General features: G+C 48.5%; 1 protein-coding gene across 2 annotated transcripts in view; it reads left to right on the top strand.

The window, feature by feature from the left end:
* Positions 1–513: 513 nt before the first annotated feature.
* LOC142557801 (putative E3 ubiquitin-protein ligase RNF144A-A) overlaps positions 514–17,785 on the top strand; it is a 56,746-nt gene continuing 39,474 nt past the window's right edge. The window contains exons 1-3 of one of the 2 annotated variants that reach the window (XM_075669934.1): positions 768–849; positions 8,785–8,810; positions 9,339–9,419. The gene's annotated coding sequence lies outside the window, so the exon portion shown is untranslated. Of the gene's footprint in view, positions 850–8,784; positions 8,811–9,338; positions 9,420–17,785 lie in introns of both variants that reach the window. The other variant, XM_075669933.1, reaches the window with a different exon arrangement.

Genomic DNA, 17,785 nt, shown 5'->3' with positions numbered 1-17,785 from the left:
ATGCTCTGTACGTACGCACGCGTGTAGTGAGGCCGTATAGGCGAAAAGAATGGCACAAACAAAAGAAAAGACACAAACAAGCAAGCAGCATGGACACCAGTGCTTTCCGAGTGCCCTTTCCCGAGGCTTGCGCGGTGCGATGATGCTTTCTGTTCCGTTGAAATGTTTTTTTTTCGGTGGCCGTCGTGAACGCGAAACGTCAAGGCGTGACGCACCGGTTTCGCTCGTTTTGCGTGGCTTGCTTGTTTTCACTTTTCCCGTTGCCTTTTAACCTGTTCTGGCAGCGGCAGAAAGAGAAAAGGCGCAGAATGCGGTGCGATGTGAGCAAGCTGAAGAGCGCTCGCCGCAAGCGACGGGGGGAGACCCTGGAAGTGCTGGAGAGAGAGAGAGAGAGAGCCAAAACAAACGAGCAATGGCCTTCGCCCGATGACGCGAAGTCACGTGGCCACGACAACAACCACGACGGCGACGCCCGGAGAGAGTGAGCGTATAAAAGAGGCGATGGGAAAGGAGATCGCCAGGTTGTCCGTGCTCTCGCACGCGCCAGTGCCGTGCTCCGAGACTGCAGAACTCGCGCTCGGTTTGATCCAGTTTTGAGCGGACGGGCGTGCGTGGTGCGTACGCGCGCGTGCCCCTGGGTCAGCTGCTGCTGCGCGCCGGGTGTTGGTCAGGCGGCGGTGTGCGCTTTCAGCCGTCGGAGGCAAGAGCAGTGCTTGCGAGTCGTGCGCCGCGGCCAGAGACGATCACCGGCTCTCGTGGTGTGTAGCTCGTCGTGATCGACGCATGCGTTCTTCGGCGTACGAGCGCCGCCTGCAGTCGTCACCGAAGGAGCCCGCCGCATCGGCAGAGGTTAGTGACTTTCGGCGCTCCCTTTCGCTGACGCTTGGCCGCGGCTCCGCGTCGAAACCCCGCTCACTAAACCGGGGTCGAAGCGTTAGTCCTAACGTCGGAGACCATTTTGAGTGGCCCCTGGCCTGGACGACCGCAGCAGCTGTTGTCCGCGTCGCGCCCCGCCTCTCGGTGCGCGACAGCGACGAGATTCAGAGGCACATCGTCGTCCTTCCTGTAATCGCCCAGTCCGGTTTCGATTTGTGGCGATCGTCAGCCGATTTCTTGGGACGGCTCGACTAATACAACATGGTGCGCCGCTGCTACTGCAAAATGTTTTTTGAGCGACACCGAAGGACGCCCGCTGCCAAACGCGCTCGCGTTGTGCGACTCCAGTCACGGAGGAAAGGGACGTCGCGAGTGATGCATGAGTCATCGCACTCGAGAACTGTTGTCTCGCCCTGCGACGTGAAGCATCCGCAGATGTTTGTGTTGCTAACGTTATTTCTCTTCTCTGTGGCAGCGAAGGTCTCCGCGCTTCCCGTCTGACGGGTTCCGCGATGCATCCCCGCGGCTTCCGTTTTCGCCTCCGACTGAGCGGCTTTGAGCCGCACTTGCGCAAGTCGCATGCGAATCTGACATAAGCAACTGCGGTGTGCAAATGATGCGCGATTTGGCTGACCTCCGATCGGCCACCTCAGGGTTGAGCGTTTGTTTGTATTCACAATAAGGTCAGCTGCTTCGTTGGCAGCTCGAAGCTGTATTCACACCTGGCTTGCTCGTACACCTTCGTACCGCTGCGAGGCCAGCTACCTCATAGTGCGCATTTCGCCGCATCGGACGGCGCGCGCAATGCCACCAGCCGAGCTTCCAGCGGTGGCGCGCGCGTGTCTGGGCTGCAGCGGGCGCAGAAGACGCGGTAAACCCGTCTGGGTCTCGGCACTCCTTGTGCGCTATTCAGTTTGTCTCACGCTGCGCCATTGTTTGACTCTGAGCAAAGGTATTTCGCTTGCTTACGTTTTAGGCGTGCGACTGTCGTGGCTGCGTCTGTGCACGGTCTCTCACGTAACTAGCGCCAAAATTTAATAAAAAAATATGCGGGGGCCGCGTAGCTGGACAGAACCAAGGTAATGCTGCTTGTCGTCGCTTGGAGCAAGTCATTTTTTTTTTTTTTCGCACGAAAAAACGTGCCGCGCGCTTTTGCGGGTTTCCTTTAACGCTTGGAAAAAAAAAAACATTTATGCAGCACGTATTGAGCCACAAAAATATTTATCGGTAATTTTTCACGACGGCCTACAATATATACACTGACAATTTGCTCTAATTAAAATATTTTGGAATTAACTGATTATCTAATGAGTCGAAATACAAGAAAAATTGTCTGACTTGCTCCAAGCGACGGCAAAAACCTCGGTTCTGTCCAGCTACGTGTTCCTCGCATATTTTTTTTTTTTTAATTTTGGCACTAGTTACGTGGGAGACCGTGTATAAATGTCGTCGAAATGTTGCCAGACGTTTTCAGTAATGTGAACGGCAGCTTGAGCGCACTGGTATGCGCGCCACAGTCCAGTCACCGACACGCACCACACGAGTCACGTTGGGGCGAAGGAAGGCGAATCGTGTCTTCTCGCGTGCACCTCGTCGGCGCCACGACGACGTCCGTCATTTCCTGCGCGATAATCAAACCCGCGCCTCTGGGTGTCACATGCGAATTAAAGGTCTTACTAAAACGTTCTTGGAAGCCGATTCGCTGCTCTTGAGAGCGCGGCACGACCAGACCTCGCGGCAACGCCGGGTCCTAATTGAGCGAGGCCTTGGACGGGGCCCGCCCTGGCCTTGCGCGACCTAGCTGCTCCCCCTGGGGCGCCGGCCTTTCGCCGAGGGCTGACCGACCCTTCCTTCGGCGGTGCCTCGCGCAGCCTTTGCCGCCTTGGTGAGAAAAGGGAGAGCGATCGGCGGGTCGAGGCCGTCTGTCAGCAGACGACATCAATTCGGTTTTGTTGATAAGTGGTTCAATACAAGGGCAAAGTTACACACAGGAAGTAGCCCCAAAGCAAAAACTGCAGGCGGGGCCACTTATGACGAAAAAAAAAATACACAGAAATGAAAGTAACGCAAATCTGCCGACATGTACATATAGCAGAAAAGGATCAAGTTGATTGAGCAGATAAAGGACTAAATAAGTACACTGATGGGATACAAAATCGTTAAAATAAATGAAAATAAGTTTGAGAAAAACGAAGAATGAATAAGTATAAAGAAAGAAACCATGTGAGGAACTGACACATAAACCTTATAAAACGAATAACATGGTAAAGCGTGCGGCTATGAAAACTATATATATATATATATATATATATATATATATATATATATATATATATATATATATATATATATATATATATATATATATATATTGCCGGCTCTCCCCGTAATCGAGAGTAGATGTAAGCGTGACATGGCTACCGACAAAGCAGTTTAGTTGGAGGCCACAATCTTAAAATGGGTGTAATGCACGTCCGCAACGGCGCATCGCACCGCAGCATTTGGACTGGTCCATGTGGACGGACCCGGCTAGAAGAAAACCGGCTGAAGGCTGCACGACAGGCAGCGAAAGACGCCAGGGAGACAGAGCGCACTGCCTCGCCATAGAAGAACGAATTGCATTCTGGGCTTCTACGTGTCAAAACCACGATATGATAATGAGGCGCGACGTAGTATGGGACTCCCGATTGACTTTGACCACCAGAGGGTCTTTAACGTGACCCCAACGTACGAGACACGGGCGTTTGCGCATTTCGCCTCCACTGAAATGCGCGGTCAGGATTTGATCCCGCGACCTCGTGCCTAGCAGCGCAACACCACAACCGCTAAGCCACCGCGGCGGGTAAAGCCCCTGGGTAGAAGCGCCTGCGTGGCGCCACCTCTCGAGGTCACGCAAAACCGGCGCTGCGGAACTCGCGGACCGCTGGCGTTCAGCGCCAAGAAAATTGCAAGGAAGCGTATATAGAGCCCTGTATCTGCCTCTTGAACGTCGCTATTGGACATGACAAATAAAACTTGAGCGTACTAGAAGTTGCAGCTTGAGTGATATTGTGAACGACGTTAGGAAGAAATTCGGAAGCAAAATTTCTTGTAACTTGTTTGGGCTAGCGTATGTAGTGCGGTCCTGTACAAAGGGTTGGGGGCCAGAGACCGAATTTTTTAATGTTTTGAGTGGTTGCCCCGAAGACTTCGTTTTGTTCTCGCTTGCGTGCCCAGGCTGTGGTTTTTGGCTGCTCGCCTGAAAGCACTTGACGCTTACAACGCGTGCCCGAGCGTGTCGCGCCACGGTACGTGTTCGCATATTTTTTGCCGCGGAACGTCGTCACTCACTTGTCGGAATAGGTGCACTGTCCACCGGCAACGCAAGGCCGTCGGGGCTGTGGCGGGCGTTCACGGCCGCCCGTGGACATCGCGAAGCTGGCAGACAAAACGAGCGTCGCATGCCTGCGTCCCGTCGCTTTCGGCGAATTTCTGCGCGCGTCGAAATGGTACGCTTCTTCAGTGTGCGCTCGTATCGGATATTCCGAAAGCATTTTACCTCTTTGGAGAAGTGAAACAAGCTCGTGGGCGACAGTCGACTGTGACTTTGCTATACAAACCTGCAAATATATACAAAGTATTCAACTCTCTCTATATAAATATTGCTATAGTTCGCGTACGTATATACTGGCACAGCAGCTTAATTTCGCGACAGCTTTGTTTGGCGGATATCTCCGTCAACTCTTTCCTCTCTTCTGGACGGACAAAGAGTGAACAAATATGCAAACACTGTGATAAATTAACGGTAATGCGGTATGCGCTGTTTTGGTAATGGAGCCCCCCGTAAATGCTAAGACGTTTACAAGTCGCCTGTTTACCAGACGTGTGCAGGTGTAACGCGTGTTATACCCCTGTCACACGGGCACCCGCGAACTCCATTGAACTCCTTCGTCTTTACGCCAGTGGAGTTGCGCTCCGTGTCACACGGTCTCCCTTGCGCCAAGGAAGTTAAATGGAGATTTTGGGCGAAGGGAGTTTGGCAATGACCATTACGGTTGGATGGAGTACTCTCGTTCCCAGGCAGCTACAGTTCTGCAGAAAGCCACGCTAGTAAAATCGTCGTAACTGGTTCATTTACAAATTTTAGCATTATTTTTTTTTTTGCCTTGGGATATATGCCACATAATGGAAGTTTTAATTTGTTTTTAAGGGCATCAGCACCTGTACTCTCTACACCAATACTTCGCCACGCTGCATCGGGAAACGTCGTTCCGCCATTTTGTTCGTTTTTATATGCACGGGAGCCGCACGTATCGTTCAAGCCGTACGGGTAAAATTCTCCGGGTGACACGCACCATGAGCGATCCAGGCGCACCGCGAACACACAGACACGCGCGATGACACAGCGGAATCGCCAATCGAAGCGCAGCGGCCCAACAACGTGACCCGCTCTGCCCACGCACGAAAGCAAGAGCGCAGTGTGGCCAGCATTGCTTGCAACTTCGCTATGCTTGGAAAACAAAAGTCTTGCGGTAACGTACCGCAAGGATTCTCGCTGTGATTTTATATTATTACATACTGCGTTAAAAAAATGCACATAGATTACTTTAACGGCGACTGTATATGTGAACAGTTGCACGCGGAAGTAAGCGCAGCAGCGCCGTTTGTACCCCGTGCGGCGCCCGTCGAAAGCTCGCGCTGTGCCGTGTAGCGCGGCCGCCGCTCCATTGCCGTCAATCTCCGTGAGGGAGTTTCATGCGAAACGCAGTTCGCGGGTGCCCGTGTGACAGGGGTGTTAGATAGGCTGCTAACGTCGCGTTGAGGAAGGCTTCGAATTTATAGCACGAGAGAACGGAGAAGACGGCGGCGCGTCCACCCTTATGAATGCGCTTTATTAAGTGGCGAAAACGTGGAAGCTGTAGACACCTTGATTTGGAACACTTCTATAATGAAGCCTGTAAATGGCCACAACGGGATAGTAAAAGGCAGTCCTTGCGTTTTAATTTCGTGCTCGGCACTATAAGCTGTCTCAACCGCACAGCTTGGCCCACCGGCCTCTGGCGTCCAGGAAGCGCCTTGCATCTCAATCACTACCGAATAGAAAGATTTTTTTTTTTTAATGACACCCACGTCTAACCCGTTTTCTCGTCCGCCAGCCGAAAAACAAAAGCTTCCGCATGAACAACGCGGGGTCTCGGTCCGACTCGACCCGTGGCTGTCCGGTGCCGCTCCGGGCGCACCGCGTTGAGGGGCGCCGCGACGACAAGGAAATACGTTCGAAAGAAACTGGTTTGGCTCCGTACGTCCCCGAATCGTGCGCACCGCCGAGAGTGAATGGATTCACGGCTGCCGTTGTTGCTTCGAGTACGCGCGACGGAAACGGGGAGCCACCGGCGAGGAGGCCTTGGAAGCTGGTGTGCAGCACGTACGCGCTGCTTGCACGAGTCGTGCGAGGCTGCCGTCGGTCTCTTTCGCCCGCGAGGTCGAAAATTTCATTTCCGGTGTGTACCTTAAGAGAGACAGTCCGTGGAGCGAAACTGCAGCCGATACTGTTGCCGCCGCGACCTGACCTCGCGTGCTTTCTCAAAATATCCCAATGCCGCGAAATGGATGCATGCAAAGCCGGAAACGATAGTGTTTTATACCCCGGGGAATCACGTGATGCGCTCTATGGACGCGTGCGCGTGGTGGTCCCGAGTGTGTTCGCGAACACGCGCAGTGCTTCGCCTTAATTTGCGACCACGAACAGACGCGCGTCTTTCTCTCGCGTCGATGCGCTTCAGTCGTGGCCGCTGTTGCCCGTTGTCGGTCAGACTCGCCAAGAACATCCACGGTACTGGAGAAGACCGCGCAGAGTGCATACTGCGCTCTCTCAAATGTTAAACTTCGCGCGATTCGCGCTCTACTTAGTTTGTCACACTATCTAATGTATCGGTGCAGTTGATAACGGTAAATTTAGTAACGTTACTCACCGAGCAACGTTACTAATGGGGCTACCAATTCCAAACACACTTAGCACCACCGGATGCAAAATCTCAAGCCTCTAACACGTGTGTCGTACCGGCTCCTGCATATTCCAGAGAGGGCCCGATACGTGTGTTGCAGGCTGTATAGAAGCTTCGTATCCGGTCGTTCTAACTGCGTTTGGAATTGGTAGCTGATGCCCATTACTACCTTGCTTAGTCAGTAATGTTACTAAATCTACTGTAATCAGCTTGAGTTATATCAAGGGTGTGTGGCAAACTGCGTAGTAACTAGTGTACATTTCTTTTTTAGTTAACCAGTGACGACTAATGCGCCTGCGGACCACGACGAAGGGGACGTTCCTCCACGCGGCCGCACAGCGACGTCTCGTCAGTCATTCTTTTTTTTATTTTATTCGTGTGCCGTGCGTGACTGGAATCGTCTTCCCGGCCGTATCGTTATGATCAACGACCCCGCAGAATTCAAATCTGCCGTTGAAGAGATCGCACACGTCGACGTTAATGTGCACGATTATCGTGCACACTGCTACGCATCGTTATTAGTGGCACGGCCGGGCGTCGAGTGACGCTCCTGTTTCTTGCGCAGCACTTCCGGTTCACCTCCCGAGACGACCGGGGAGGAAATTCAAAATAAATCTGAAAAAAAAATAGTGCAGTACAAAATTCATGGGTTTCATTATAGATATGATATCAGAGCATAAGTTTAGTTACAGGTTGAGTTACTGAAGTGTCTGGAATAAGTAGAATTAATAAGAAATCTCTGATTACCGCACACCAAAGCACAGAATCGTAGACTTTATAGAGACCCACCACGTAAGTGCGACATTGGCGAAATCACTGGACACCCGGAAGTAGAAAGCGAAAGTAAGGACGTCGCACGCAAGGATGTGGCACGATATTTAACCGGCTAATTAATGACAAACAGTTGCCTCCGAGCTCGGTTCGTTCGTTGTGTTCGCCTAAAGTTAACCTATAATAAATAACACCAACGCCGAGGTGCGAGTGCCACTAAGAGACACCCAAGTCGAAGGTTAGGGTCGCCTACCGTTTTTTTTTTATTTTTATTTTGTCGTGCCTTGTATTCACTGACTGACTTGTATTCGTTTGAACTATATTCACCAAATTTTACTGTAATTACGTTATATCACTTGTACCTACCCCTCACGTAATGTCCCTGCAGGGACTCTTGAGGTATAATAAATAAATGAATAAATACAAATTAGATAGCTAAATTTAGCGAACGAATTACGTCCGATTCGTGAACGAACCGCAGAGGAGCGGCGTATTGCGACATCACTTTGGGGTATATACGCTTCATTTAGAAATGTGAATTTTCAGATCCGAGGAACTTGGGATGCACGCGAAGCCTGGACAGAAACCGGCTGCGCCGCCCGCAAATCCACGTGAATGCAGCGAGCGTGTGGGGCGGCGAACTCGGCTGTGACGGCTGCGCTGTTCGTCGCGTCAGCGCGATGGCGTCGCGCGCGGCTGCGTTTCATCGTGAGCGAGGCCGCGCGCCGCTTTCTTTTAAAAGCGTTTTTTTTTCTTCTTCTTCTTCCTCGATTAGCTGTCGAACACCGCAGTCTGAAAAGGAACGTGCTGTACGTGTGTGCCACCGGACGAAAAGTGACGGAATAGCCGTCTTTGAGCGAAGCAATGCGTCCTCTCCTGCTGACGATACGATAAGCGACGATGGTGTGTGTGTGTGTGTGTCTTCATTACTTTTTTGCCCCCTTCCGTCGGCATAACAGCGGCATCCCGAACAATGGCGTATCAACTATTTTTCGAGTGGGGGCAAGTCACCTCTCTCTCTCTCTCTCTCTCTATATATATATATATATATATATATATATATATATATATATATATATATATATATATATATATATATATATCGCCCCAACAACGGCAGCTGCATATAATGTCGCCTTTGACTTCTCTGCAGTACACGTTCGTTTTTCGGATGCTTTAAGGCTAAACCCCATTAGCGCGATTTTGTGCGCGACAGCGACGAGCGACGGGTTTGCGCGACGGATCAGGCCGTCGCTTGAACAGATCGCTCGGTCTTGTCGCGCGGTCGCTCGGTTTTGCAAATCTAGAATTCGTCGCTCGTCGCCCGGAAGTGCTATGAGCGACTAGCCAATAGCGCAAAGCCGGAACTGGATGTACGTAACTCCAGTACTTCCGATTGTCGCACGGAACGAGCAAACGATTGAATTTTTATAGGTGCAAGGATAAGAACCTACTGCAAGACTTTCAGAAATATTTTATGCTGCTTTTTACAGTAAACTACATCAACTTAAGTTAATAAAGCACGCGTCACGCTAGTTTCGGCGCCTATATTGCTGCCCTCATACCGGCAACACTGGGGAGACGTCGCTCGAAGTCATCGCTCGCATGGGGTGCAACTTGTAGGCGACGAGCGAACGCGACAGCCATCTCCATCGCGTCGCCTGTCGCTGTCGCGTGCAAGATCGCTTGCATGGGGTTTATACTTTACGACAAAGCCCGACACGAAGGGCTCCTTCCGAGATGACCGGAACCTCCCTCCCACCCGGCTCCAGTTCCGGGCTAGGTTAGGTAGGTGCCGCCAACAAACGATGACACGTTATTCGATGCGTCAACGACGCGTTCATTTGTCCGAAAATATTGCGTTTGGAGATTATACGGAAGTTCACGACTGGGCGGAGAATGCATAACCAGAACGGGCTCAGGTGGCACGTGAACTGCAAAGTTCGCCTCCCTTGCGGATTGCCGGTTGTCGTTGCAATAAAAAAGGCTGAAGAATGCGACAGTGAAATTTATCTTCGTCATGGACAGATCTAGTTTTCAAGCGTACATTATGAATCATTGCAGTCATAAAGTTTAATACAATATTGTAGGAAATTCTATAATTAGTCTAGTGTTGCCAACATTTTAGGAAGCGTACGTGTCACTGAAGGGAGACAAGAAAAGTTACTAAAGCTGTCGCTATAACTGCCAAGTGGATTTTAAGATTGTAGATATTTTGAAACACTCTAATATAAGCTATAGCGTGCAGTAAGTAACTTACCTAGACGTGTCATGTTGGTCTAATGTTCGTGCAGCTGAAGGAAAACAATGACTTTACCAACGCAGTACAGATGGGGTTTAGCTTTAGTAATGTATTTACTATAAGATAGACAAATATCCAAGTTTCGGATATGAATCGTTGGTGTGTAATGTCTTATTCGCATTCGAAAAGGAACTATTCGGTATTTTCGAATATCAAAACTAACCAAATATTTCGCAACAACCGACTGTTCACATCGAGTTACTGTTCTGCACCACAAAGTATCGCAAATTATAATTACTAGAAGTACAACAGCGACAGGATTTCTGACGCAATGCAGAAACCGGGTCGGTAATACAAGCTTTGTTTTCGGTTTTGCGACACCCGCTGTTGCTGCTTAGTGGCTATGGTGTTGGGTTGCTGAGCTCGAGGTCGCGGGATCGAATTCGGGGCCACGGCGGCCGCATTTTGATGGAGGCGAAAACACACGTGCACTTAGATTTAGGTGTACGTTAAAGAACCCCAGGTGGTCCGAATTTCCGGTGTGCCCGGACACCATGGCGCGCCTCATAATCAGATCGAGGTTTTGGCGCGTAAACCCATAATTAATTGTTTTGCGCTGGTTAACATTTCTTGGGTTAGATCTTTTATGCATGCATAAATGCCCAAGAGTGCATGGACGTGGGAACCGTCGCCGTGGCACAATTTGTCGCGCAACGCGCGCGTAGCGCAGACGTCGCGGCTCTCGCCGTCAGCCGAGTTGAGCTTTCCTCCATTGACTTCTCATTCTTGCACTTCAATTAGAAAAACATAAATAATTTATCCCGTGCTTTCCGCTTCTCCATCATCTGTTGTTTTCACGTGGTTCTGACTAACGGACACGTGCGAGCGTTCTTATAAAACGGGCCCCTCCGTTCCCCTTCTTTTCGTCCAATACTTGACAATCGGCTGTATTGCGCTTATGGCTATACCAATTGGTCTTTCTTGCAGCCTAGTCATGTAGAAGTTTTGTCTCTTACGGTGCAACCAGTGATGTTTTTTTTTTTTTTCTTGTAAAAGGCTCTATTCTTTTTAGGGCACACAAACACCTCCTTAGTGATTTATTTTCCTTTTCCATAACTTGATATTTTTTCAACAGCTATTTATTATATGTTTTTGAAAAGTTGGTCAGTTTCAAATGCCTGTCATTCTTGGAAAGCTTGTTTGCTACCCGGCTTAAAGTTGTCAAGCGGCTATTCGTGTAGTTCTTCTCGTGACTGTTGTGATCTTGTGTTTAAAACGATCTTATTTGTGTGTGATAGTTGACTGTTTATTCAGTGCAAGCGTGTTGCTAATTATACTTAAACAGATATTCATGCAGTAAATATGTGCGTCTGCGTTTGTCTATTCGATATTCGATACTTACTATTTGTATTCGATTCGTGTTTGAAAAAGTAGATATTCGATCGTCTACCTCTAATATTTACATACTGGATTATGACAGCTTAATTTTTTTCATTATCTTCAAATTGGAAGCTTACAAATACACCACGATTCAAAAGGACACAAGCAGCGTAGTTTTCCTGCATGAAAATGCATTTAGTCTGCATATTATCCCTAAATTGTTTGTGCTTGTCGACACTCGTGATAGCAGAACTAGGTTCTGTGGAATGCGCTTGGCCGCGTGTTGTGGCAATGACTGCCCGAGCTTTGTGCAGGTTGCATGCCGTACTTTCGCCCCTGATCCGAAAGGCGTGAGAAGCGGAAGCGATTTGTTCAGTCTAGCGTGAACGAGCTAAGCCGTTCCGATATTTACGCTTTTATGCAGTAGATATATCTCACTCATCTACTGTGTTCGAAATCTGGACGGAAAATGTATTCAATTTGGTCTTGGTAAATTAGTTGTCTGACACGCTTGCCGAGCGTCTACCAATCGAATAGATTTAGTGACGCCGCTGAACCCGCAACGTTTAAACAATGCGGGTTCACGTAGGTTTCGTAATTGTCAATTATATATATATATATATATATATATATATATATATATATATATATATATATATATATATATATATATTCGAGAGGTTTTGTAAATAATAATAAATAAACTTCAATTTTGTGACCACAATGTCAAGGCTGTGAAGCACTGTCGCAATGTGAAGTGAAGGCAACCATTGGTTCATCGTGGTCACGGAGCCTATGTATCGTGCAGCGAGTTTCGGCCACTTGCATGTGGCTTTTGAATATCAAAGCGCGTTCTTGCAGGTCATTTTCCAAATAATCTTTTTAGTTTATAAATTGTTAAAATATCGTCAACTGTTCATTCAAGTCACTAAAGAAGTCACTGAGTGCTAATTACAAACTTCGTCGTAAGCAGACAAGAAAGTCACAACATCGAGCGTCAATATCGCTAAAATGGCAAAACTGATAAAATACTGGTAAATTATAAAAGCAAATTTGACTTTGCGTTTTCAAAGACGGTTGGATTAGACGGCCCCTAGCAAACACGGGACGATGCAAGTGATGGTAGATTCGCCTTGTTTTGTGTACAGCGACAGCTTTGTCCGCGGCCCAGCGAGGCACGTCGCGCACCGCCGAGTACGCGTCTCCTGCCGCGCGTGGAGGCGAGGCCCGAAAGCAGGGCGACGAGTGCCTGTGTCTGCCCGATTCTGAGAGAAAACTTGGCATCAGCTGCTCTTTTGTTGTATTTGTGCAGTGTGCAGCCGACAGTGCCCACTTTCACAAGTGTGTGTGCGTGGGAGGGGGGAGAGATAAGTGGCCTACTTTTCAATTCTGACCGTGCGGGGAGGGGCGTACTTCCCCCCGAACCGGTGGGTACACTTATGACAAGCGTGGTGTCACGCACGTACAGGCAAATGTAAGCACATCTCACTCGATGGCCACGAGCACTCGCTGTCACAACGCTGACGTGACCAAGACCGCCGGCAGCGAGAAGCGAACGCTTCGTGCTGGCTGTTTCACCGCGAGAACGCCTTTCACGACCAAATAAGTGAAAGCAGTCTCGAAAGTTCTGGGAACCTCAGTTGCACTATTGACAGACCAAGTAGCCCGTATCGATGTCTAGACCAAGACGCACTGCAGACTTGCAGAGGTGGGGGACCAACTGTTCTCCGCGTGTGCTATATAAATGCCGGTGTGCGCCGAAGAGCCCCCGTGGCGGAGAGGCCGCTTTCTGCAGAGCCGAGTGATCTTCGTGCCAGGCTCGCCGTCTACACGCGCGCACGCTGACGGCGGACGCGGGGAACTTTCCAGACTCGCGTGTTATTTACAGGTGCACAGATGCATTACTCGCTCGTGTCGAAACAACCACGCGCGGGCGTGTGCTCGCCGGTCGATTACGGCGGCATCGCTATGGCGAGCCGATTTTCCCGCATAGCCCGAGGGCTCCCGAGTTGCGCCTACGCACATCTTCGCGCGTGCGATGGTCGTCCGGCTGCACACAGGCTTAAAAAAAATTTACACCCTTCGGGGGGCTTACCGTGTCCCACGACGACAATCGCCATCTGTCTCACCCGCATTTCCTTTCGTTAAAGAAGTACTGACAAAAATTTTTCCATCTTGTTTTATCCGCTGCAATAAGTAGCTAACGACCCACCCGCCGTGGTTGCTCAGTGGCTATGGTGTTGGGCTGCTGAGCACGAGGTCGCGGGGTCGAATCCCGGCCACTGCGGCCGCATTCCGATGGGGGCGAGAACACCCGTGTGCTTAGATTTAGGTGCACGTTAAAGATCCCCAGGCGGTCGAAATTTCCGGAGTCCTCCACTACGGCGTGCCTCATAACCAGAAAGTGGTTGTGGCACGTAAAACCCCATAATTTAATTTTAAAGCTAACGACCCAGTAATCACGGCACGAAACATTTGCTTCAGAGCACGACAGGTAATTATTTGGAGACTTGTTTGCAGGGACCAATCCAAGTTTCAGTTTTAGAGAGCAACGAGATGGGGCCAAAGAAGGAATGTAAACACAGTCGGTCACGTGATCGCACAAAACTGTGACGTACGCACGCAAGCGCGCGAGCTTCGTGTTGCTAGTTCGTCTGATACGCCTGCACGAGCTTTGCGACGTCGCCATCATCGTCGTCCTCCGGCGGCGACTACTTCCTGCAGACGGGGCTCGCTGCCGTGTTAGGCGTGGCCAACCACTTCTGATTGGACCCACCACAAAGCAGCCACTCAGAAATTGTGGCGAGCGACAGCTGTCGATATGCGTACGCACTGCTACGAGTAGTGCGAACCATTCGTCGAGGGCGCTTTGGGAATGAAGCATATTCCGGAGCAGAACACAAGGCGGGCTAAAAGTCGGCACAGGCTTGGGGGTGGAAGATCATCGGGCTGGTGTAAGCTCGGCGGGTTTTGTTTATACCAGGCACGCTCGAAATGAAACGAGCAAATCTGGCTGCTCTTTAACTGTGTCCATTCTAAGCGGCATGCGCGAACTCGCCCCACTTCTGCCGCTCGTCGACGCCGACGGTAGCGAACGAGGCGAGCTGCCGATCGCTGGGCCGACGGGCCTCGCTGGCCGGCGCACCTGAATTCGTCAACACAATCAGCGTCTGCACATTTATGTCATTTATAAGTGACAATACGATTAGTTTTCCCGACGCCGTTGGTAGTGGTGAGAAAACACGTTAGCCGCTTCGCAGAGACGACTGCAGCGGCGGCTGCGCTGACCGCTTGCGAGTCAAAATCACGACAATGATTTACTATTTCGCGCAACGTTTTATGACACGCACACTTTCGAGGTCACTGAGTTATTTCGTGTCCGAAACAAATTTCAGCTGACTTCTCGTGCTGCATTCAACGGCAAAAAAATAAATAAATAAATAAATAAAAGCGACCTTATCGGAACGGCGAGAAAAACTTGCTGGCAGGGCCCGCCCCGGCAGCGCCAACTCGTGACTTTTTTTTTTTTATTACCGGCTTGGCAAAAGAAAGAAAAATGTGAATATTACATGGCCATAAAAAAAAAAAAATAACTAGTCAATGCCGGACCAGTGTGTTGTGGTAAAGAACGATGTAGGCTAGTCACTTTGTCCAAAGCACTTAGCCAATCAGGAGGATCACTCTGTGCACAGAAAAATTCGCGTATATATATATAACACACTTTCAATGAAGTATTCATGTGCTGGGTCCTGAACAATGCGCTCATGTCTAATATCCATACGCGTTCGCCACACGCTATGCATGCACAGAAACATTAACAGATCGACAGCCACTCCCTCTGGTTCCGCGCATGGCAGGAAGCGTATGCCGAAAGTACTTAACGGCAAATCCTTTTTAAAGTTGCGTTTTAGAATATCCCACAAGAACACTGCGTCATGGCAGTCCAGAAAGATATGCTCGATCGTCTCCTGTTTTTTGCATATAAAGCAATTCGCAGACCAAGGTACAAAAATACCTTTGCTTTGCAACCACGGTTTCACTGGGAGAGTGCCTGTATGTAGTTTTAAAAATAAAGATTTAACAGAAGCTCTTACCGGCATTCTCTTAACTCTCTTAAAAACATCTCGTTCTGAACCTAAAACAAATACTGTACGATACAACGGTACAGGCAAGAATACATCAACAAGATCTTTATAAAACTTCTTACTAGTAACAGCGGCCAGATATTCACTAGAAAATCTCACGTTTAGTATTTGGAAAGACACGACCACTTCAAGCAAAAAAAGCACTTAAAGGCATTGGCCCCGTATACATGGAAGACACAACATAATCAGGCAATGAATCGCGCAGTCGAGCTTGAATAATTGAAAACAGAAACCTGCTTACAATCTGTTTGAGGAACAAACGTGACAACCCCAGCCCTCCATTCAACACTCCGTGGAACAGATTACTACGACTTGTACGTTCCCATGTTGAAGGCCAAATAAACGTCGCGAATACTCTATGCAGCTTTTGCACAGACATCCTCGTCAGACATAACGCTTGCATCACGTAAAAGATTTTAGCGACTAAAAACAAATTGCACAGTGGCTCTTGCAAACATTGAAAATTTATGTCCTCCCCATTTGCCGGTCTGGGTTTTCATTCTCACTTCATTGTCCCAATATTGTTTGCTATCACGATAATGTTCGAGTGGCACACCTAGGTAGGTGCCTAGGGCTACAAAAAGTCTCCGGCTTGTATTGCCACTTCCCATGCCAAAAACCAAGACATTTGGATTGCAATGTGGGCTTGTTGGCAATGCATCTTCAAGGGGAGTATGGTAGCGCGATTCAAAGACGGGACAGAAGAAGACACAAAGGGACAGACACAGCGCTAACTTCCAACACTGTTTATTATTGAAAACCAGGTCGTACTTATACACTCAGACAACATGAGTCACAGCCACGTGAACATATTAACAATCAGAGCGATATATTTTGTGATATGCTAAGCCACGCGCAAAAATTTCAGTTCTTTTTCAGAGAGAGTCAATGATGGTTTGCTGATACATGAATCCCCTAGGGCATCAATCTGCTCGGCTTCTATTATAAGTCTAGTGAGTTCGCACTTATTTCTACCGGTAATGATTGTTGGTTCGAAGAGAGGGGAGCACTTATGTTGCTTACAATGAAGGGAGAGAAACTCATCTGATACAAGTTTGTCGACTTTATTTTTCTGTTCGCGCAGTCTATCATTAATGCATCTGCCCGACTGTCCGACGTAATACTTCCCACACGATAAGGGTATACGATATATAATTGAAGTCTTACCTTCTCTAAACTTCTTCCTGTGCTTAACTTGGCAGCTAGGGGCACTTTCTTTCTTTTCTGGTCATGTTTTCCTGCACAGGCTGATTAGTTTGTTGGGTGCTGAAAAAAACCACATCAGTGTTACCTCGGCAGCAATTTTCTTTAGGTTGTGCGACAACCGGTGGATATAAGGTATCACTGTTGGTCTTTTTTTCTCTCGGTTACTATTTCCTTCCGCTCGTTCAGCAGTCCCTGATTGCTGCACTTGGGTAAGTATTCCCTCTGCAACTGATGCCAGTACATGATTGGGATAACCTGCTTCATGTAGCCGCATGACCTGTTGCGTGAATGCTTCATCAGTGCAATGATGGCATGATTTAGTGAGTGCGTTAGTGAAACACATTTTCGCAATTCCTCTTTTTACCAGTTTAGAATGGGCTGAATGATATGACAACAACGGTTTATTTGTCCTGGGACTGTAACACCAGCAAGTTAGATCATCACCGAAGGTAAATTTAACATCCAGAAATTTGATCTTTTGTTCTATAGGCACTTCGAACGTAACTTGTAGTGGACAAAGGCACTCGCGTATAATAGTACTAATAGCTGAACACTGTGTCAAAGTTGTCGAGCTTAACATTGACAAACACCAAAAAATCATCAACAAATCGAAATATTTTAACAACTTTTGTATCATTGATGCGTGAGCACAGGTCTCTGTCTAGCTTGGCTAAGTACAGGTTGCTTAAAACAGGCGCTAAGCAGGATCTTATACAGACCGCTTGTTTTTGAAGGTATGCAATGTCATTTCTTTGCACAAATGTTGACTTCATGTACAAGTCTAAAAGTTCTAACAAATATTCAACGGTTGTCTCCGCCTTCGTACTAAATCTTACTGCCCCAAATTAATCTACACATGATTGAACACAACTTAACAATTCATTCTGCGGCAAAGAATAATACAGGTCCTTAACATCAGTTAACGCTGTGTGTGTCCCTTTGTGTCTTCTTTTGTCCCGTCTTTGAACCGCGCTACCATACTCCCTTCCAAGACACTTGCTCTAGTTAATAGCACTTCCACTTGCAGTACAAAATTTTACAGCCTCTTGTAATACTGCTTTAACACTGTCATGGTCCGTACAAAACACTGCTACATCATCAGCATATGCTAAAACTCGAACTTCAGTTTTATGAAAAGTGTAACCCCGGATGTTTGGGCTCTTCAGCAGCCGCAAACAAAA

Source organism: Dermacentor variabilis, chromosome 9, assembly GCF_050947875.1.
Source record: "Dermacentor variabilis isolate Ectoservices chromosome 9, ASM5094787v1, whole genome shotgun sequence".
NCBI lineage: Eukaryota > Metazoa > Arthropoda > Arachnida > Ixodida > Ixodidae > Dermacentor > Dermacentor variabilis.
This window is presented reverse-complemented; position numbering and strand designations above follow the sequence as displayed.